This window comes from Hevea brasiliensis, chromosome 17 (genome assembly GCF_030052815.1).
Source record: "Hevea brasiliensis isolate MT/VB/25A 57/8 chromosome 17, ASM3005281v1, whole genome shotgun sequence".
NCBI lineage: Eukaryota > Viridiplantae > Streptophyta > Magnoliopsida > Malpighiales > Euphorbiaceae > Hevea > Hevea brasiliensis.
In genome coordinates, this window is record NC_079509.1 from 22,912,660 (window position 1) to 22,937,131 (window position 24,472).

Consider the following 24,472-nt stretch of genomic DNA (forward strand, 5'->3'; position numbering starts at 1 on the left):
ATAGATGGATGGTCCATATTTTTATAATATTGAAAGGTGAAGTTATTTCTTTAGTTTTCTCTATTTTGTAGATTTTTTTATTTTTTTTTAATTTTTATCTCTCTTAATTAATTAAACTTTGCATAAGAGTTTTTTTTTTTTTTTTTATTTTTTTTTTAATAAATCGATTGTGGCATTGCAATTTGATAAATTTAAATATCTTTAATTTATTTTATTAAATGAATTTAAACTCTTGAAATGTTATAGCATGAATTGTTGTTATGAACGAATCTATCTAAAATTATTTAAGAAAAATATAGTGAATAACCTATATTATTATTAGGGGTATTTTTTTTATCAAGAGAAATTAAGTGAATAAAATGAATACCATAATTGTTTTGGCATATAAGAAAATTTCAACTACTAAAATCTTATCTCATAAAAAATTATCTAAAATTTTTTTACTACATTTTTAAGAATTTTAAAATTCCCAATTTTATAATTTCAGGCCTTATAAAATTCTGCTAGTTATATTATGTATCTCTAAAAAATAATCTTTTTTAATTAAATTCTGATTAAATTAAAAAAATATGAATTATTTTTTTATAAAATTATTTATAATATTTATTTAATAATATTTCTTATATTTAAAATCTAAGAATTTTTAATAATGATATATATACGTGTCCACTGAACTTAATAAAAAAGCTAAAAATTGCCATGTGACATATTTTTTTCCTATTTTATTTATCAGTTTATTAATCTATTAATCAATTTATTTAAAAATTTTAAAATTAAATACATAGTTTTTTTTTTCAAATACGACATTATACTGTTTGCTATTATAAAAAATTATATATTAACACTTGATATAAAATTATATATATATTTAAAATTTATCATTAAAATATTTTATAGAATGATTATGAAAATATAAGATATAAAAATATATATTAAACGATATTATTAAAATAAAATATTAAATAATCTGTGCAGTAAAATGACTTAGTAGCAGCACAGTAGTTGTTTAATGCATTTCAAAAAGTCAAGGTCCAATAAAATATTAATAATATTAATTAAAAATTAAAAAGAAATTTAATTTATAAATTAAATATAAAATATTAATATAATGTAAATTTAAATACCTATTCACTTTAAATTTTTATATATTTAAAATTCAAATCGAGATTTATATAATAAATTTCTCAAAATTTAAAAAATTCAATTAATTTTGTTAATTTATGATTTTGAATAATCAATCTAGTAAAATTATGTTTTATAAATTTATAATTTAATTTCACTTTCAAAATTTTTGTAATCTTAACAAAATTCACAATTATATTATAATATTTAAATTTAAGAAAAATTGAATTTTATTGTACATGTTATATGGCTTTTTATGAATGAAAATTATTTTTACTTAAAAATACTTGAATATATATATATATATATATATATATATATATATATATATATATATATATATATATATATATATATATATATTGTATTATATATATGCATGCCTCTTAATAACTTAAAGACCTAAAAATCTCCCACTAATATCTCGACCTCCAAAAAAAAAAAAAACATTATAATAGCAGTTATCATAAAAAAAAAAAATAAAAGAGACGTGTCACTTCTTGCAGAAAATAATGCATGTGATAGTGAATATTGAGAATGAAAGACGAAAAAAACTTGTTTAAGAAAATTAATCCAAAGGTCTTTTGAAAATTAAAAGATCGATAATAGAATGAATGAACAATCCATATCAATAATAATGCTTAAAGTAAACTGAATCAAAGAGCACGGCATCATATTTAAGACAATAGATCAAAATCAAGGTCTAACAAAATATTAATAATATTAATTTAAAAAATTAATTAATAAATTAAATATAAAATATTAATGTAATGTAATTTTAAATATTTATTATCTTAAATTTTTATATATTCAAAATTCAGATGAGATTTATATAATAAATTTCTCAACTTTTATGATATTCGCTTTATTTAATCTGTTAATTTATGATTTTGAATAATCAATCTAATAAAATAATATTTTATAAACTTATAATTTAGTTTCTTTCAAAACTTTTAAACTTAAAAAACCATCATTCATAATTATTTCATATTCCTTTGTTTAAAATATTTTCACAAAATTGCATAAACTATAGAATTTTGTTAAAAATTACTTTTAGTGTCAAACTTAAAATTTTAAGTCACAATTTTATATAGAGTTATGCATACAACAAACGCATAAAAAAAATTAAAATAATAATAAAAAGCATCATAGAACCTATAGATGCATGGTTGATATTTTTATAACATTGAAAGGTGAATCGATTTCTTTAGTTTTCTCTATTTTGTAATTTTTTTATATATTTTATTTTATTTTATATCTCTCTTAATTATGAAAATTTTATAATATAATTTTAAAATATAAAATATAATAACAAATATTAAATTAAAATTTTAAAACAAAAAAAAATAAGTCACAAAACACCTGGAATATCAACTTTATTATTATTATTATTATTATTATTATTATTATTATTATTATTATTATTATTATTATTATTGTGTAAGATGTATCATCCAAAATTGTTAAAAAAAATAGACGAAAAAAATCTATATCATAATTATTTTTAAAAAATACACTATATATAAGAAAATGAATTAAATGATAAATCTAAAAATTTATATAGTTGACTTAAAAAGCCAAAGTCTCCTTAAAAGTTAAAAAGATCAATCCGTATCAACATTAATAGTTAACTAAACTAAACCAATTAACATGGCAGCCGCTTAATGCAATCCACACAAAGTGAAGGCCCAATAAAATATTAATAATATTAATTATAATTAAAAAGAAAATTAATTTATAAATTAAATATGAAATATTAATATAACGTAAATTTAAATATCTATTCACTTTAAATTATTATATATTAAAATTTAAATCGAGATTTATACAATAAATTTTTTTAATTTTATAAAATTCGCTTTAATTAATCTGTTAATTTATGATTTTGAATAATCAATATGATAAAATGATGTTTTATAAATTTATAATTTTATTTTATTTTCAAAATTTTTAATCTTAAAAAAAATTCATAATTATTTCAATTACGTTTCTAAACACACAAAAACGTTTGGATAATATAATTGAAAATCAGATGTTTTTATATCATTGAAAGATGAAACGATTTTGTGTGTGTGTATATGTATATATTAGTCTCTGAAAGTTGCTCACTGGCTCGTCTAATCCAAATTCATATCGAGTAGGCTCACAAAAGAGAGTAAAGCGCTTCCTTCTAAACTTTAAAGGTGTACCATATTCAAAACTTGAACTTAAAATCACTAATTGAGGGAGAAATGACTCTTATCATCTCATCTCATCTCTTGAAATGATTGTAACATTATAATTAAATGCAATTTATTATCATTAATTTATTATATCATATAAATTGAAACATTCTATAGCATTAATTATTGTAAGATACCTAATAAAAAAATCGATGTAATGTTGTTAATAATTTTCATGGTGAGAAATAGTGTCATGATTTCAAGATAAATTTAAATCACAGTTATCATTAATATGAGAGAACAATTATATTATAATATTTAAATTTAAGGAAAAAGAATTTTATTGTACATTCTACATGGCTCTTTATTAATGAAAATTATTTTTAATTAAAAATACTTGAAATTTGACAATGATATATAAATTATATGTGTGTAATGTTAGAAATAATTTATTTAATATCAATAAATTAATATTTCTTTTTTAATTTCTTTTGATTAAAAAAAATTTATGAAATTATTTAATTTACACATAGAAGATATATTGTGTATAGGATTGACTTGAAGTGAAGGTCTCTCACAAAAGAACAAAAAAATAATATAATAATAATTTTCATAAATAATAAAATAATAAAGTAAATGACAAGTGTTGCTTTTCGTATAGAAAATAATGGCTATTTGATAGTGAACATAGAGAATAAAAGATGGGCAAAGGACTTGTTGTAGAAAATGATATTTTTAAAACCAAATAAGACGCTCACTAAACACGTACTATATTAATAATAAATTAACAATTATTGAACAACGAAGAAGACTTTATATTTGGGTTTGATTAATCCGAGAACCAGTCAATTATTTAACAGAATTTATATTACATTGTTATTTTTTTTTTTCTACTTATATTAATATTAATTAAAAAATTAAAAAGTAATTTAATTTATAAATTAAATGTCGTGTAAATTTAAATATCGATTCATTTTAAATTTTTATATATTCAAAGTTAAATGCAGATTTACGTAGTAAATTTCTCAAAAATTTTACAAAATTCAGTTTATTTAATTTGTTAATATATGATTTTGAATAATTCACAATTATTTCATGTTCCTTTGTTTAAAATATTTTCAAAAAAAAGCAATCATAAACCATAGAATTTTATTAAAAAAGTACTTTCAACTTCAAACTTAAAATTTTAAGTAACAATAAGATAATAATAAAAAGCATCATATAAAACATAGATGGATGGTCCATATTTTTATAAATTTGATAGTTTATTTTTTTTTATATATATCTCTCTTAATTATACTTTATATAAGATTTCTTTTGTTTTGAAAATTTTTTATTTTAAAAAATAAATTGATTGTGGTATTGCAATTTGATTCAATTTATTATCATTAATTTATTTTATTAAATGAATTTACTTAAACTCTTGAAATGTTATAGCATGAATTGTCGTTAAGAAGGAATCTATATAAAACTATTTAAGAAAAGTTCAGTGAATAACCTATACTATTATTATTAGTTATTTTTATTAAGAGAAATTAAGTGAATAAAATGGATATCATAATTATTTTTGAAAAATACACGCACAAGAAAATGAATAAAATGATATAAGAAATCCAAAAATTTATATAATTGACTTTAAAGTCAAAGTCTCCTTAAAAGTTAAACTGAAATCTCCATTCATTTTAAATTTCAAATAGAGAATTTTATCTATTCTTTTATATATATATATATGTATATAAGAACTAATAAGATAATAAATAAATATAACTTTTTTCATAAATAGTAAGAAAATAAAGTAAAAGAGAAGTACTTCTGGCTGAAATTATGGCATTTGATAATGAATATAAAGCAAATTTCGACCAACTTAATCTTCTAAGGCTTGATTTTTTCAACTTTCCTCCATGCTTAAGGAGTTATAAATTTCTTCAAATCACTTCCTAATGCACTCATTGATCTTCAATTTGCCACAAAAACCTATTAAAAATAATAAAATTACAAAAATCAAATATAAAATAACTAAAGTTAGCAAATAAGCTAAAATAAAGTTAAAAATATAAAATATAAAGGCAAAATGAATGTACAACTATCTTAAAATGCCTATATGAAATGAGTGCAATAAATAACCTATACTATTATTATTATTTATTTTTATTAAGAGAAATAAAGTAAATAAAATGGATATCATAATTATTTTGAAAAATACACAATACACAAGAAAATGAATAAAATGCTATAAGAAATCCAAAAATTTATATAATTGACTTAAAAGTCAAAGTCTCCTTAAAAGTTAAAAAAAAAATGATAATAGAATGATCAATCCATATCAACATTAATACTTTAGTAAACTGAAATCTCCATTCATTTTAAATTTCAAATAGAGAGTTTTATATATTCTTTATATTTATATATATGAACTAATAAGATAATAAATAAATATAACTTTTTTCATAAATAGTAAGAAAATAAAGTAAAAGAGAAGTACTTCTGGCTGAAATTATGGCATTTGATAATGAATATAAAGTGGAAGAAGAGGAAGACATTTGGTACAAACTATAGCTTTAAAACCAAATAACATGCTTACTAAATATACACCACATTAATGATATAGAATTTCATTGAACAGGTCAACAATTTTGAAAATGTACTCATCATTCAATTAAAAATACATTAATTAGACACTATTTTTTCATGAGATGGCTTAATCTAATTATGAATAGCGAAGCCATGACCCTATATCTATAAAAGGCTAAAGCCTGTGTGTTATAAGATCAAAGTGAGAGATACATAACAAAAAAACAACATTAAAATGGAGGTAATTAAGGAGTTTTTTTGGGCATTACTAATGATGCTGGTTTTATTATTACATGGAAGTTGGCACTCTAATGGTTGTTGGGAGCATGAGAGAAATGCTCTCTTGCAACTCAAGGCTCAACTCAATTATTCTGATGATTACTACTCCTTTTCTTCTTACTATTATCGTTATGATTACTACTCTTTTTCTCCTAACTATTATTCTGATGATGTTGAGTGCTGTAATTGGAGAAGAGTCAGGTGCAGTGCCACTACAGGGCATGTTACGCAACTCTTTCTTCATAACATAAGACATTGGGATTCCTCAAGAGATTGGCATCTAAATGCCTCCGTATTTCTTCCCTTCCAACAACTGAAGCGCCTTGATTTATCCACAAATAATATAGCTGGTTGCATTAAGAATGAAGGTCAATCAGTCTATCTCTTTCATTACTATAATCAATTACAATCCAAATTGAATGAGTATTTGGATATCCATCAAAATGCACTTCATATTATCATTTCTTTCTTTTTTTTTATCTATTTTTTTTTCTTTATTAAATATGTTTACATCTCTTTATGCAGGTTTTGAAAGGCTATCCACGCTTGAGAATTTGGAGTTTCTTCGTTTAAGTTATAATAACTTCAGCATTAACATTTTATCATCTCTAAGTCATCTCTCATCTTTAAAATATTTATATCTATATGAAAATGAAATGAAAGGAAGAATTGATATTCAAGGTGAATATAACTATTCTTCTCTATCTTTCTGTGTCTCACATAGCACATAGACCACACTATTATCCCTATTATTTTGCATTTAATGCTTCTTATTACTCATGGGTGTAGAATTGAATAATCTAACAAATCTAAAAGTGTTGGATATATGGGGCAACGAAATTGAAGGCTTTAAATCTTTACATGGTATAAATTATTATTTCTGCAGAATATTTTATTTTGTTTTCTTAAATAAGTAAAAGAAATTAATATACATGTGTGTGTATTTTTATATGCAGGTGGTGAAAAATTACTAAATATGAGCAATCTGTAGGATCTTGATCTAAGTGACAATCACTTTGGCATTGACATTTTACCATTCCTTAAGGGGCTTTCATCTCTCAAAACTCTATGGATAGGATATAATCTATTAAAAGGACCATTCAATCTGAAAGGTTAGATTCTTTTCCCCCTTTTTTATGAAGCTATTAATTGGTTCAATTGCTCATGATTCATAATCATTTTATTATTTGAGTCTTTTTGCTTAATCAGAATTGGACACTATAAGCAATCTAAAGGAGCTGGATTTGAGCAGAAATAACATTACAAAATTTGTAAGCTCAAGAGGTATTTATTACATATCAATTTAACCTTTTTCACTTTTTTTCACAATTATATGTTTACTAAGGCCACAACCCATTTTAAATGTATAAAAGTTAAAGTTACCATATTATCTTTATCATTATTCAGAGATTTTTCTTTTTAAATCTTTCCATGTAAGAAAGGAAATGTTAGTAAATACATATAGTAAATATTTGGGTTAATTTACTTTATATCTTTTAATATTAAAATTAAATTGAAATGTATTGTTTCAAAATATTTTGTTTAAATATAAATTTATTAATTAAATATTTAAAATAAAATTATAATTATTTATGTGCCTGAGAACTCATATTTAAATATTTATACGATACATATTGTCTTTCTAATAAAATTTTCTGAATGCATATGTCCCTGACCATAATACCTTTATTGTATATTGTTTTTTAATTATTTTTAAAAGTGGTAAATTTTGATATATTCATCAATTCAATTCCTTCTCAACCAATAATTGGTTGCAATTCCTATAGAATTTAAAATATCTAAATTTGACTGATTCTCAAAATTGATGGTCAATTCAATAGTTCGTATGAGTCAATATAAAGCTATTCTTTTATGTTAACTCAATTAATTTATATTTTAATCTTAAAATTAAATTAATAAAAATATTTTAAATAAAAATTATAATTTTAATCTAAAATAATAATTAATCTATAAATTATTTAAATTTGACTTGATGAAATTCTTTTTATATAATTCACCCAAAAAAATAAAGACCTAAATGATATTTATTCACCTTTATTCATCTCATAACCATATAATTGCCTCATTATAAGTAGAAAAGATTTTGCGATTCATCATCCTATTAGAAGACAAATATTAGATAATTGGATTTGTTAAAAAAAATTTCTATCAGAAAAGAGTATTAGTTGAAAAAAAAGTATTTTGCAATAAAATTAAATAAAAATAATATTTCATTAGTTCTCTTCTTTGTCTCCATGCCATTTACATTAGCATATAATAACAAATATTAAAGTAATCCGAGATCGATTAGATACAAGATTGAAAGTTATAATTAGTGAATACTCTCAATTGCATGAGATGCTCTTCAACCTCATAATAAAAATTGATTACTTTCCCAAGTCACAACTGAACAAATTCATAATTAAGCACATAGTATATAAGATATTATAGAAATCGAAACATAAGATATTATAATTGCTTGTTTGTCTTATTAAATTATACAATTATTAAATACTTTTACTATATAAATTATAATTTCATTATATTTTTTAAATGGTTATAAATCATTCTAATATGAGTATATTTTAATTTAGTAGCATTGTTTTCAGAATTACGAAATCTTCAATATAATTTAAATTTTTATTAAAATTAAATGAAAGTTTTTATTTAAAAAAACAGAAAAATACTTATGCTAATAGGTCTATATTATACTTTTTCGTGCAATTATTTCTGTTGTCCACAATTACATCACTATATTAAAATAATATTCTCAAATCGACGAATTTTTTCATAAAATAAATATTAAATATGTTATAAAAACTATTTTATTTTTTTCCTCTGTAGGAATGAAAAGCTTGAGAAATTTTAGCACACTTTATCTATACCATATCTGTGACACCCCTTACCCGTCTACAGTATAGCCGAGCAAGAAGTACCACATTCGGTGCCGGAGCACCCTATCTTGTTTTATCATATCTATTGTAAACTTTTTATGTCATTTAAAACATGTATTCTATGTGTAGAAATTTTTTTTTTTTATATCTTATTTCTGTGGAGACCCGGACAGAGCCTCCCTTATTTATTAGCATCTGGCGGATTCCACTAATCACCTGTTAACATGTTCATATTCATTTTACACATTTCCATATCATATTCTCATGTATCATATCATTTACAATTATTTATGAGATCTCAAAATGAAGTATTATCTATTGCATTCATATAGAAATTCATAGATAATAAATTACAAGTTTTCATTTCAATCTCAAAGTTTAATTACAAGTCCAAAATGAAATACATCATAACTAGTAATTACATCATGACTAAACATAATGAACCAAAATACTAGTCTATACATGGGCCCTACCAAAATACAACAGACCGGTGAGGTGACTCTGGACAATGGCAGATCTGATCAAAGCTGCACGGTGTACTCTTAGTCTTCTTCTTTGCTGCGGCTGATCTCCAGTACCTACGCGATGGAAAACCAACGCGCTAAGCATAACGCTTAGTGGTGCATAATTTATAATAACAATAATTTAATAATTTGAAATAATATATGCAACTCATAATTTCTGGGTATTTTACATTTTTATTGCTCTTTGAAAATAATTAACATTATTGGGATCTTTTATGATTACTTATTGTATTTTAAGTCTTAATTATTTATTTATTTATTTATTTATTTTTTTCAGTGCCCAAGAAAACCTATAACAAATTATAAAAGCTGGATGTACGGGTGTATACTGGTTAGACAGCCATATGTCTATCCAAAGATATCGTCACATCGCACGAGGCGGTATCGGGCACGAGGCCCGCTGTCAGGCTTGTAAAGCCAGAAATAAAGTAGGCATATAGCTTGTAGAACAATCATACCAGACATATATTGTCAGTTCATGATTTTCTCGGTAGGCAGTACTGCTATCTGTAGTCCCTAATTGGTATACCAATTTATCCAACTAAATAAATAAGTCTAGGTATACTATGGGCAATTAAACATTTTTAATTAATTTAGCACTATTCACTGTTACTATTTTCTAGTACTGTTCATTAGTACTATTAATTTCATATTAATAGGAAATTAGTCCCAATTTACATATTCATATCATTTTTAATATTTAATTATCCTTATGAGGATTTTAATTTTCATAAATAGCATTTTTCCCATGAACCTTTCTTTAGGTTCATGTTGATGTGTTATATTTATCTAGGAATTTGACTAGGTTAGGATGTCTATTTAGTCACACTTCCTTCATAACAATTGCTCCTCTATGTTTAAACTTGAATTTCAGTTTTTGAATCACTGAATTTGGGGTTATAGAACTCAAGTTATGGTCAAAATACCAAAGGAATAGTATTTTGGGACATTTTCTGGGTTGGCAGTTTCAGTAACCCAACTTGTGCTAACAATTTGAATTGGTTAAAGGCAAAACTGGGTTAAGTGGTCTTCATGAAAAGTGTAGCCCTATGTCTAAACTTTCCATGGTTAAAATTTTAGGTCATTTGGACCAGTATAGAGAGAGTTATGACCAAATGAACACGTACTGTTCATTTGGTCATTTTCTGGGTTGGCAGTTTCAGTGACCCAACTTGTGCTAACAATTTGATTTGGTTAAAGGCAAAACTGGGTTAAGTGGTCTTCATGAAAAGTGTAGCCCTATGTCTTTCCATGGTTAAAATTTTAGGATTTTTGGACCAGTATAGAGAGAGTTATGACCAAATGAACACGTACTGTTCATTTGGTCATTTTCTGGGTTGGCAGTTTCAGTGACCCAATTTGTGCTAACAATTTGATTTGGTTAAAGGCAAAACTGGGTTAAGTGGTCTTCATGAAAAGTGTAGCCCTATGTCTAAACTTTCCATGGTTAAAATTTTAGGATTTTTGGACCAGTATAGAGAGAGTTATGACCAAATGAACACGTACTGTTCATTTGGTCATTTTCTGGGTTGGGTTGCAGGGAAATCCGAATTTGGGCAGTATTTAGGTCAAGTTTTGGACAGAATTGGGGCATGGTTTTTTTATGGAAAATAGGCTATTTTGGGTCTAGTTTCACCTCCAATTGGCCTCATACCAATTGGGGTCACACAATTTTATTTATGGCCTAAAATGTACACTGCCCTCAACAAACACAACCTGCAGAAAATTGACACTTCCAAAACTCAATCTCCTCCAACTTCCTTACTTCAATTTGCATGCAATACACTTCTATAAGTAACAATCTCATCCCAATAGATCAATTTCAACATCTTACACAAAGTCCTCAACATTTACACAAACCCTAGTTTTCAAAGTTTCAAATTTACACAAACACTACACAATCAAACACCCAAACATTTCAACTAATTACACATTCTCATAGAACCATTTTTCATCACTTAAAAGCAATAAATTTCAAGTTCCATGGCTGCCAAAAATTCAAGGGTTCTTTCCTCTAGATTTTCTTTTTGTTTTAATGGTATTTATGCTTAGCTAAACATGCTTTTCATGTTTAATAAGGAGAAGAAGAGGGATTAGTGCACTAACCTTTTTGGGTGTCTTGCCAAACTTCAATTTCTCTTCTTCAAATGGGTATCTAAAGCTTCCTTAGGGTGTAGGGAGTATTTTTTGTAAAGGGAGCTATAAGTTTTGGTGTGTGGAAGCTTGGAAAATCAAGCTTGAAAGCTTGACAAAAATGGTGGAGAGTGAGCACAAGGGTGGACGGCAAGAGAGAGGGAGAGTGGGGAAGAAGATGGAGAGAAAAGTAGGTGGGTTTTGTCTCTTGTGCTTTATATATTTATATTTTTATTGTACTTAATTTTGTTTTAAATTTTCATAAGCTTATTTTTTCTTTTCTTTAAATGCCATAAGTCTTTTTATTTTCCTTTCTTTTCTTTTCTTTCCTTTTCTTTTCTTGCCCTTTCCATTTTCCAAATTCAAATTCATAAAATTAATTTATGTTAATTATTCTATTTCCAAATTTTAATTTGACATTTAAGTCAAAATTCACCTCTAAGGGTAAAATGACCAAAATGCCTTTCATGGTACTCATCGGGTTATTTTTATTATTTTATACCAATTTATAAATTCTCTAAACTTTAATTTATTTTTCTCAAAATTTTTCCTATATTTTTTTTTTATTTATTTCATTAATTTATGCCTCTTTACTATAATTTAAGTGTAGTTCCAGACATTTTGGTATCAGAACAGATATGAGTCGTCGGACGATGAAATTGTAGGGACTACCTATGGTGAGGGCGTTACAATTCTTCCCCTCTAATAGAAATTTCGTCCTCGAAATTTACCTAATGTGAAGAGCTGAGGGAACTGCTGCCTCATCGTCTCCTCGCTCTCCCATGTCGCTTCTTCCGTGTTGTGGTGTCTCCACAAGACTTTCACTAGTGGGATCCTCTTATTTCTGAGTTCTTTCACTTCCCGTTGCAAGATTCTAACTGGTTCTTCTTCATATGTCAAATCAAGTTGCACAATTATCTCCTCTCTTTGAAATGACATGTGAAGGATCGATCTGTATCTCCTGAGCATCGACACATGGAATACACCGTGGATCTTGTCCATTTCAGTGGTAAAGCTAGCTCAGAGGCTCTTTGGACCCACACGCTCAATGACATCGTATGGACCAATAAACCTAGGGCTCAACTTACCCTTTTTACCAAATCTTAGCACTTTTTTCCAAGGTGATACCTTTAGAAACACCTTCTCGCCAACCTCATACTCTATATCCTTTCTCCTCAGGTCGGCATATGACTTCTGTCTGTCCAAGGCGACCTTCAAATTGTCTCTGATGAGTTTCACTTTTTCCTCTGTCTGTCTCACTAAATCTGGGCCCACTATTTTCTCCTCACCCATTTCTGTCCAGCATAAGGGAGTTCTACATCTCCTCCCATACAACGCTTCATATGGAGCCATTTTTATACTGGCTTGGTAGCTGTTGTTGTAAGCAAACTCTACCAAAGGAAGATACTTCTCCCAACTTCCTTCAAAATCAATGATGCAGCTTCTCAACATATCCTCCAATACCTATTATGTGATTCATGTCATTTTTAGTAGTCTTTTAACATTTATAATAATTTACTAGGTTCTAAGGGTTACCTGAATCACCCGTTCTGACTGTCCATCCATCTGTGGATGAAAAGCCGTACTGAAGTGTAGTCGAGTGCCTAAAGACTCCTGCAGCCTCTTCCAAAACCTCGAAGTAAATCTCGGGTCTCGGTCAGATATGATCGATGTTGGCACTCCATGTAGCCGGACTATCTCATCTATGTAAATTTCTGCAAATCTCTCTAATGAGTAGCTGGTTCTAACTGGTAGGAAATGAGCTGACTTGGTCAATCTATCCACAATCACCCATATAGTATCATGCTTCCTCTGTGTCAATGGTAGCCCAGTCACAAAATCCATGGTAATGCGGTCCCATTTCCATTCTGGTATGGATATAGGTTGCAACAACCCTGATGGAACCTGATGCTCAGCCTTAACCTGCTGGCATGTCAAACATCTAGTCACAAAATCACCAATCTCTTTCTTCATTCCAGGCCACCAATAATGTGTTTTCAGGTCTTGGTACATCTTGGTACTTCCTGGGTGCATAGCATGGAAGCTGCTGTGCGCCTCTTTTAAGATATTCTTCTTCAGTTCCTCATCTCTTGGTACACATATTCTGCCTTTATAAATGCAGACACCCATCTCCTTTCAACTCATAATCAGTCTCCTTCCCCTCTTGAGTTCTGCCCATAACAGTTAGCAACTTTTCATCCCTTAACTGTGCCTCTTGTATTTGCTGTAACAAACTTGGCTTTACACACAACTCAGCCAAAAGTACCCCATCCTGTGCTAAAGACAGTCGAGCATTCAATGCTCTCAAAGCCATCATGGACTTGCTGCTTGGCGTCGGCCACTATATTTGCTTTCCCGGGATGGTAGTCGATCACTGATCATAGTCTTTAAGGAATTCAATCCATCTCCTCTGTCTCAGTTGAGTTCCTTACGAGTTGGCAAGTACTTTAGACTCTTGTGATCAGTGTAGATGTAACACTTCTCACCATATAGGTAATGCCTCCATATCTTCAATGCAAATATTATTGCCGCCAATTCCAGATCATGAGTTGGGTAGTTCTTTTCATGTGGCCTTAGCTGTCTAGAAGCATAGGCAACTACTTTCCCTTCCTGCATTAGAACACACCCAAGCCCATTGTGAGAGGCATCACTATAGATCACATAGTCTTTCTCTGACTCTGGCTGTGTCAACACTGGAGCTTCTGTAAGCATAGCCTTCAGCTTCTCAAAGCGGTTTGACATTTTTCATTCCAGTCGAACTTTGCATTCTTATGCAGTAACTTAGTCAGTGGGGCTGCTATAAGGGAAAATCCCTTCACAAATCTCCTGTAGTATCCAGCTAACCCCAAAAAGCTTCTGACTTCTGTTACATTTTTGGGAGGCTTCCATTCAACTATTGCTTCAATCTTCCTTGGATCTACCCTGATTCCATCTGCTGACACAATGTGTCCAAGAAAGGATATCTCATCCAACCAGAAGTCACACTTGGATAACTTGGCATATAACTGCTTTTCTCGCGATTGTACGTAGTACTACTCTCAGGTGTTCATCATGCTCTTCCCGGTTCTTAGAATACACCAAGATATCATCTATAAAGACCACAACAAACCGATCCAAGTAGGGATGAAAGATGCGGTTCATTAGGTCCATGAAAGCTGCTGGTGCATTTGTTAGCCCAAATGGCATCACTAGGAACTCATAGTGTCCATACCGGGTCCTGAAAGCAGTTTTAGGAACATCTGTCTCCTTCACTCTCAACTGGTGATAGCCTGATCTGAGATCTATCTTGGAGAATACTCCAGCTCCCCTCAACTGATCAAATAGGTCATCTACCCTAGGTAAAGGGTATTTGTTTTTCACAGTCACCTTATTCAGCTGCCGGTAGTCTATACATAGCCGAAGGGTACCGTCCTTCTTCTTCACAAATAGCACTGGTGCTCCCCAGGGTGACACACTAGGGCGTATGAAGCCTTTGTCTAGTAGCTCCTGTAACTGAACTTTCAACTCTCTCAGTTCAGTAGGTGCCATCCTATATGGAGCAATGGACATTGGTGCGATGCAGCATAACCTCTATAGCAAACTCCACTTCTCTATTGGGTGGCAAACCCGGCAACTCTTCCGGAAACACATCCGGAAAATCACATACAGTGGGGATCTCCTGCATGCTTGGGCTAGTCTTCCTGGTATCAACCACATGTGCTAAGAAAGCCTCACAGCCCTTTCTTATCAATCTTACATTTGTTGTGGTGATATAATGGTGGAAAGACAACCCGTTCCTTCACCCACAATCGTAATCACATCCCCATCTACATGCGTAGTGACATCCTCTTTAGCCGACAATCTACCATCGCCTGATGACGTGATAACCAGTCCATACCTAATATCACATCGAACTCATGGAATGGTAGCTCAATCAAGTCAGCTAAAAACTCATACCCTTGTGTTTTCAGAGGACAATCCTTGTAGACCCTTTTCACCATGACACTATGGCCTAAAGGGTTTGTGACTTGTATGTCCTCCTCTAGCTCCTCTACTTGTACCCCTCTATCAATTGGTGGTGTGATGCACACATATGAATGTGTGGAACCCGGATCAATCAATGCACATACTAGCAGGTCATAAAAAGAAAATGTACCTCTAATGACATCAGCTGGCTCTGGCTCATCTCGAGCTCTCATGGCATAAGCACGAGGTGCTACCTAATCTCTGCCTGCAGGTGTCTCTGCAGTAGGCCTGTGATGTGCCCGGTGTGTCGGGCCTCGCAGTCTCCTACCCCTACTGTCTTCTTTGAGGCGAGACCTCTCCATCTGAGGTGGAGCAGTGGGAGCACTAGTGTTCCTCTGTGGACAATCCTTCAGGAGTGATCCGTAGACCCACATCTGAAAACATCCACCTGTCAACAATCGCACTCTCCTGCGTGGGGTCTACCACAATGTACACAAGCGGTGGTGGGGTGATCCCGTGTATCGCACACAGTGAACTACCCACCGATGCACCCAGTTGTCCTCCTCCTCTCCTTGGAGCAACCGAGACTTCGTTTCTTGCCCGACCTTGAGTCGACCACGAGACACCTTGGGTCTCTTACTACCGTGTCTGTGAACGGATGACCGGACCAGAACCCCTCTTGCGTTGCCTATCCTTTCTGGATGCTCTTCATTTCGACTCTCTCCACATCAAGTGATGCTATCAACGAGAGAAATCGTGAAGTGGTGAGATGTCACTATCAACTGATGTTGTCATTCATCCATCCTTAAATCTTACGCATTTATGAACCTCTGTTGGCATCAACTCCAATGCATATTCGCTAAGTCTCACGAATTCTCGCTCATATTCGAGGTATCGCTTGCCTCTGTCTCGGTGCAGAATTCTCTTCTTCGGCCTCCAAGTACACATGGTGATGTATTTCTTTACGAATTCAGCGTAAAGAACTCCCAGGTGATCTGTGCAGGCTGTACTACTCTAGATACTGTCACCCACCATCTATATGCATCCTCCTGTAGCAGTGATAGAGTACACTCCAACTGCTGCTCTGGGGTGCAATGCAACTGCTGCAATACCCTCTCTGTCCTCTCCAGCCAATACTCTGTTGCAGCTGGATCATCATCCCTCTTACCTCTGAAGTCAACTGCCCCATACTTTCGCAGTCTCTCTAGTGGAGATCTGTGTATAGGTTGTGGCTGTGGGGGTGGAGGTGGCTGTACAGGTGGTGGGGGTGGTGGTGGCTGTGGCTGTGGCTGTGGAGGTGGAGGTGGCTGTGGCTGTGGCTGTGGAGGTGGAGGTGGCTGTGGAATGGCTCCGTGACGATGGAGCAGTGTGTCATCTGTTCATAGAAGGCCTGCTGTGCCCTACTCACAGTACCTCGAGATGACTCTGCTCTACTACCACTTCTCCCCCGACTAGGAGCAGGTGCGTGACTCTCTACTTCCTCCTCTATCGGTCTCGGAGGTCCGTGCTCTGAAGGATCAGATGCCATCGATCCTATAAAACAGATAAAGAACAGATCTGCATTAGTGTCACCTCGACTATATTTAAAGGCCCATGCAAGTGATGCAACTATTTCTTTCTATCTATCTAGGTTTAGGACCGCCTAAACCTCTGCTCTGATACCACTAAATGTGACACCCCTTACCCGTCTACAGTATAGCCGAGCAAGAAGTACCACATTCGGTGCCGGAGCACCCTATCTTGTTTTATCATATCTATTGTAAACTTTTTATGTCATTTAAAACATGTATTCTATGTGTAGAAATTTTTTTTTTTTTTATATCTTATTTCTGTGGAGACCCGGACAGAGCCTCCCTTATTTATTAGCATCTGGCGGATTCCACTAATCACCTGTTAACATGTTCATATTCATTTTACACATTTCCATATCATATTCTCATGTATCATATCATTTACAATTATTTATGAGATCTCAAAATGAAGTATTATCTATTGCATTCATATAGAAATTCATAGATAATAAATTACAAGTTTTCATTTCAATCTCAAAGTTTAATTACAAGTCCAAAATGAAATACATCATAAACTAGTAATTACATCATGACTAAACATAATGAACCAAAATACTAGTCTATACATGGGCCCTACCAAAATACAACAGACCGGTGAGGTGACTCTGGACAATGGCAGATCTGATCAAAGCTCATCGATTGTACTCTTTAGTCTTCTTCTTGGTGATCTCGATACCTACGCGATGGAAAACCAACGCGCTAAGCATAACGCTTAGTGGTGCATAATTTATAATAACAATAATTTAATAATTTGAAATAATATATGCAACTCATAATTTCTGGGTATTTTACATTTTTATTGCTCTTTGGAAATAATTAACATTATTGGGATCTTTTATGATTACTTATTGTATTTTAAGTCTTATTTATTTATTTATTTTTCAGTGCCCAAGAAAACCTATAACAAATTATAAAAGCTGGATGTACGGGTGTATACTGGTTAGACAGCCATATGTCTATCGATATATCGTCATCGAGCACGAGGCGGTATCGGGCACGAGGCCATTGTCGAGCTTGTAAAGCCAGAAATAAAGTAGGCATATAGCACGTAAAACAATCATACCGGACTTATATTGTCTGTTCATGATTTTCTCGGTAGTCAGTACTGCTATCTGTAGTCCCTAATTGGTATACCAATTTATCCAACTAAATAAATAAGTCTAGGTATACTATGGGCAATTAAACATTTTTAATTAATTTAGCACTATTCACTGTTACTATTTTCTAGTACTGTTCATTAGTACTATTAATTTCATATTAATAGGAAATTAGTCCCAATTTACATATTCATATAATTTTTAATATTTAATTATCCTTATGAGGATTTTAATTTTCATAAATAGCATTTTTCCCATGAACCTTTCTTTAGGTTCATGTTGATGTGTTATATTTATCTAGGAATTTGACTAGGTTAGGATGTCTATTTAGTCACACTTCCTTCATAACAATTGCTCCTCTATGTTTAAACTTGAATTTCAGTTTTTGAATCACTGAATTTGGGGTTATAGAACTCAAGTTATGGTCAAAATACCAAAGGAATAGTATTTTGGGACATTTTCTGGGTTGGCAGTTTCAGTGACCCAACTTGTGCTAACAATTCGAATTGGTTAAAGGCAAAACTGGGTTAAGTGGTCATCATGAAAAGTGTAGCCCTATGTCTAAACTTTCCATGGTTAAAATTTTAGGTCATTTGGACCAGTATAGAGAGAGTTATGACCAAATGAACACGTACTGTTCATTTGGTCATTTTCTGGTTAGCGATTTGATGACCCAACTTGTGCTAACAATTTGATTTGGTTAAAGGCAAAACTGGGTTAAGTGGTCTTCATGAAAAGTGTAGCCCTATGTCTTTCCATGGTTAAAATTTTAGGATTTTTGGACCAGTATAGAGAGAGTTATGACCAAATGAACACGTACTGTTCATTTGGTCATTTTCTGGGTTGGCAGTTTCAGTGACCCAACTTGTGCTAACAATTTGATTTGGTTAAAGGCAAAACTGGGTTAAGTGGTCTTCATGAAAAGTGTAGCCCTATGTCTAAACTTTCCATGGTTAAAATTTTAGGATTTTTGGACCAGTATAGAGAGAGTTATGACCAAATGAACATGTACTGTTCATTTGGTCATTTTCTGGGTTGGGTTGCAGGGAAATCCGAATTTGGGCAGTATATAGGTCAAGTTTTGGACAGAATTGGGGCATGGTTTCTTCATGGAAAATGGGCTATTTTGGGTCTAGTTTCACCTCCAATTGGCCTCATACCAATTGGGGTCACACAATTTTATTTATGGCCTAAAATGTACACTGCCCTCAACAAACACAACCTGCAGAAAATTGACACTTCCAAAACTCAATCTCCTCCAACTTCCTTACTTCAATTTGCATGCAATACACTTCTATAAGTAACAATCTCATCCCAATAGATCAATTTCAACATCTTACACAAAGTCCTCAACATTTACACAAACCCTAGTTTTCAAAGTTTCAAATTTACACAAACACTACACAATCAAACACCCAAACATTTCAACTAATTACACATTCTCATAGAACCATTTTTCATCACTTAAAAGCAATAAATTTCAAGTTCCATGGCTGCCAAAAATTCAAGGGTTCTTTCCTCTAGATTTTCTTTTTGTTTTAATGGTATTTATGCTTAGCTAAACATGCTTTTCATGTTTAATAAAGAGAAGAAGAGGGATTAGTGCACTAACCTTTTTGGGTGTCTTGCCAAACTTCAATTTCTCTTCTTCAAATGGGTATCTAAAGCTTCCTTAGGGTGTAGGGAGTATTTTTTGTAAAGGGAGCTATAAGTTTTGGTGTGTGGAAGCTTGGAAAATCAAGCTTGAAAGCTTGACAAAAATGGTGGAGAGGGAGCACAAGGGTGGACGGCAAGAGAGAGGGAGAGTGGGGAAGAAGATGGAGAGAAAAGTAGGTGGGTTTTGTCTCTTGTGCTTTATATATTTATATTTTTATTGTACTTAATTTTGTTTTAAATTTTCATAAGCTTATTTTTTTCTTTTCTTTAAATGCCATAAGTCTTTTTATTTTCCTTTCTTTTCTTTTCTTTCCTTTTCTTTTCTTGCCCTTTCCATTTTCCAAATTCAAATTCATAAAATTAATTTATGTTAATTATTCTATTTCTAAATTTTAATTTGACATTTAAGTCAAAATTCACCTCTAAGGGTAAAATGACCAAAATGCCTTTCATGGTACTCATCGGGTTATTTTTATTATTTTATACCAATTTATAAATTCTCTAAACTTTAATTTATTTTTCTCAAAATTTTTCCTATATTTTTTTTTATTTATTTCATTAATTTATGCCTCTTTACTATAATTTAAGTGTAGTTCCAGACATTTTGACTGTCTGAACAGATATGAGTCGTCGGAACAGTAAATTGTACGGACTACCTATGGTGAGGGCGTTACAATATCACTATAAAAGGAAGAAGCATGCTATTAGAATCATTAGGAGCTTTGACCCATCTCAAGATCCTGCATCTAAGTTGGAGTAATTTTGAAGGGACACTATTTAATAAAGGTTAGTATCAGTAGTTAAATATGCTTATTACAAATGCAATACTTTCATGAAAAATTAAAATTTGCTACTTCTTACAAGCAGGATCTAATGTGACCAATGTGAAAGAGTTATATCTAGATGGGTCTTCTCTAGATGAACACTTCCTCCAAAGTCTTGAAGCACTCTCTTCTCTTAAGCTTTTGTCTTTAGTTCAACTGAATTGCACCCTACCAATCCAAGGTAAATTTGTTTTCTAACTCTCTCTTTTATCGAGAAGAACAATGGTAACATTTTAACTTCGTGGAGAATACAAGAGTTTTAGCTTCACATTCAAGTCTAATATATCATTATCTTCTCCCATATATATTTGAATTTATTATTATTATTATTATTATTATTATTATTATTATTATTATTATTATTATTATTATTATTATTATTATTATTATTATTATTACAGGTTTGACACGTCTGAAGAATTTGGAACATTTATATTTCAATGAATCTCTTATTAACGGTAACTTTCTGCAAATAATTGGAGTGTTGTCCTCCCTCAAAACATTTATCAATGTGGGGCTGTGAACTTAATAACACAATGTTCATGAACCAAGGTAAATTGGATATGATATCTTTTTATTTAAGATCTCTTTTATCTTAATTATATATTCTAACAAATTTTTTTATAAATGAATAACTTGCAGGTTTATGCGAATTAAAATATGTCCAGTCGCTAGATATTAGCTACAATGAACTCAGTGGTAGCTTGCCTTTATGTCTAGCAAATTTGACATCCCTTCAACAGTTAGATCTCTCTGAAAATCATTTTATTGGAAACATCTCTTTATCTCCCCTGAGGAGTTTAACAAGTCTCGAATATCTAGCTCTCTCAAACAATCTTTTCCAAATCCCAATCTCATTAAGTCCATTTTTCAACCATTCAAAGCTCAAGCACCTGGGTAGTAGGGGTAACGAGATATTTGTAGAAACAAATCACCAATATTTGAACCCAAGGTTTCAATTAGAGTGGCTTGATTTATCTAGTGGTGGATATTGTGAAGCATTCCCCAAATTCCTACATCATCAGCATAACCTACAATTTGTTGATCTATCACACATTCAAATGAGAGATGTGTTTCCATATTGGTTGATAAAGAACAACACAAAAATAGCAACACTTTACTTGGTCAACAATTCTCTCTCAGGGCCTCTCCAACTGCCACTCCATTCTCATATGAATTTGTCAATATTAGATATCTCAGACAATTGCTTCAATGGATCAATTCCAGTGGAGATCGAAACATATCTACTAAGATTGGTATATTTATACATGAGGGGAAATGGATTCAAGGGTAGTATTCCCAATTCTTTTGGAAATATGAGCTTATTGCGAATGTTAGACTTATCCAACAATAGATTATCAGGTAGTATATCAAACCTAACCATGGGATGTGTCTCATTAGATAAACTCATACTTTCAGACAACAGTTTCACTGGAAGCATTCCAAATAGCCTTTCTAATTGTAATAACTTGAGAGAGTTAGATGTTAGTCATAATAATCTCTCTGGTAAGATCCCTAATTGGATGAGGAATATGTCTTCTCTTCAAATTTTGGATCTTTCACAGAACTACATTTCTGGAAGTTTGCCATCCAATTTCTGCCCTCTAGGTATAATAGAAGTCCATTTGTCTAAAAACAGGCTACAAGGATTGTTAATGGATTCATTCTATAATTGCCTTTCATTATTGGTGTTAGATCTCGGTCATAATAATTTGATAGGGCACATTCCAAATTGGATTGGCGAGATTCCATTGGGCTATGTTCTCTTGAGTCATAATCATTTTGAAGGTGAAATCCCTTTTCAGCTATGCAAGTTGGATAACTTGCACTTGATTGATCTTTCTCATAACAATCTTTCTGGTCATATTCCTTATTGCCTAAGATCTAGAAATGATGATTGGTTAGCTCCAATATCTAGTGTACAACCTGAACAGCCTGTGGAGTTTACAACCAAGAATAATTTCTATTTTTACCAACCAAGAATCCTCCGCTATTTCTCTGGAATCGATCTCTCTTGCAACAGTTTGACAAGTGAGATTCCTCCTGAAATTGGAAATCTTAGCATGATCAAGGTGTTGAATTTGTCCCACAACAAATTGGTTGGACCAATCCCACCAACATTTTCAAACCTCCAGCAAATTGAGAGTTTGGATCTTTCTTATAACAATTTGTATGGAAAAATTCCTCAACTTATTCAGCTATATTCTCTAGCGGTATTCGATTGTAGCACACAACAACCTATCTGGAAAAAACACAGAGAGAGTTGCACAATTTGCAACATTTGAACAAAGTAGCTATGAGGGAAATCCCTTCCTTTGCGGACCACCACTGCCAAAGAGTTGCTACAACACATCTCCATCACCACCAAGAACTTCAACAGGAGAACAAGAAGATAATGGCTTCATGGACTTGGGTGTTTTTTATGTGAGCTTTATGGTGTCTTACATCATGGTGTTGCTAGGAATAGCAGCAATTTTATACATAAACCCATATTGGCGAGGGAGATGGTTTTACTTCATAGAGATGAGCCTCACCAATTGCTACTATTTTGTGGTGGACAATACTCCTCTTTTTTCCAAATTTAGAGTTTCACATAATTGAGGCTCTCCATGTTCATTGTTTGACGATCTATGTTTTCCAGTGTTCAATTATTTTCATTTAGTTTTTTTCCCCCTAACCAAATGATGTATTTGAATTTTCTGGCACTTGTAAATGATTTAAGCTAATTATATATTTGAAAATAATTCCTGGACATTGTTAATATTAGACGTTAAATTAGGATTTGCTTCCTCATGGAGGAGACTATTAAACAATATTCAAAACAACAAGGCCTACTAATAAATTATTAATCACCCTTTTCCAAACAGGGTTATAATAATTATTTACCACTCCTTACCTTTATTTACCCTTCCCTCACCCCATCCATCCCAACAGAGCCTAAGAAATTTTGTACTTTTAGAAGATTGCCAACGACTTTTCATAAATAAAAAAAAAAAAAAAAAAAAATTCATTCTGCTAGATGATTATCAACCTAATTAGCTTAATACTAAAAATAATAATAAAAAAAACATTAATTTCCTTGATTTTTCACTATAATTCAGAACTAGCGATGCAACCACGTGAAGCTGCAAATGGAAGGATTAATAACGGAATGAAGACTAATAGAATACTCTTACTTGTTTGCAGAAAATTAATAGTTAAGTAAACCAAACCAAACATCCACACAAATTAATGCTATTCACAAATTAATACTATTTCTATTAATTAGCCAAGTGATTTCAATTGTGTAATAGATAAATAAGGGAACTGTGTTTGAGTTTGGTTGCAGAATCCTTATGTTCAATCAGCAGGGCCATGTGGGTCAAGTAGCGGATCAAGAATATCGATGCGACAAATGGCGATAGTGTCACGGGACTGAGACTGATGGCTCCATCTTATGTCCATCCAGTGTTAATTGTGGGTATCAAACTGATGTCCCAAAATATGTCCAAGAGGGGGGTGAATTGGACTTTAAAAACAATTTTCGATTCTTGCTCAAAACCTTTGAAAATTGCAGCTAGGTTCAACTCAATAGACTAATGTGAAATATGAACAATATAACTCTAATGACAAGTTGATTCAAAGTTAAGCTATATGCAATCAGTATACTGATATAACAGACTATATTAGCATTCAGTAAATATATCAGTAATCT

General features: G+C 31.2%; 1 long non-coding RNA gene and 1 pseudogene across 1 annotated transcript; both read left to right on the forward strand.

Annotated features, from left to right (window-relative positions):
- The first annotated feature begins 6,726 nt into the window (after nucleotides 1-6,726).
- Nucleotides 6,727-7,211, forward strand: LOC110659484 (uncharacterized). The gene is made up of 3 exons (XR_009145732.1): nucleotides 6,727-6,815; nucleotides 6,924-6,998; nucleotides 7,091-7,211. It is a non-coding gene; the product is annotated as an uncharacterized LOC110659484 (long non-coding RNA).
- Nucleotides 7,212-20,630: 13,419 nt separating this feature from the next.
- Nucleotides 20,631-24,196, forward strand: LOC131175269 (cuscuta receptor 1-like; annotated as a pseudogene).
- Nucleotides 24,197-24,472: the final 276 nt, after the last annotated feature.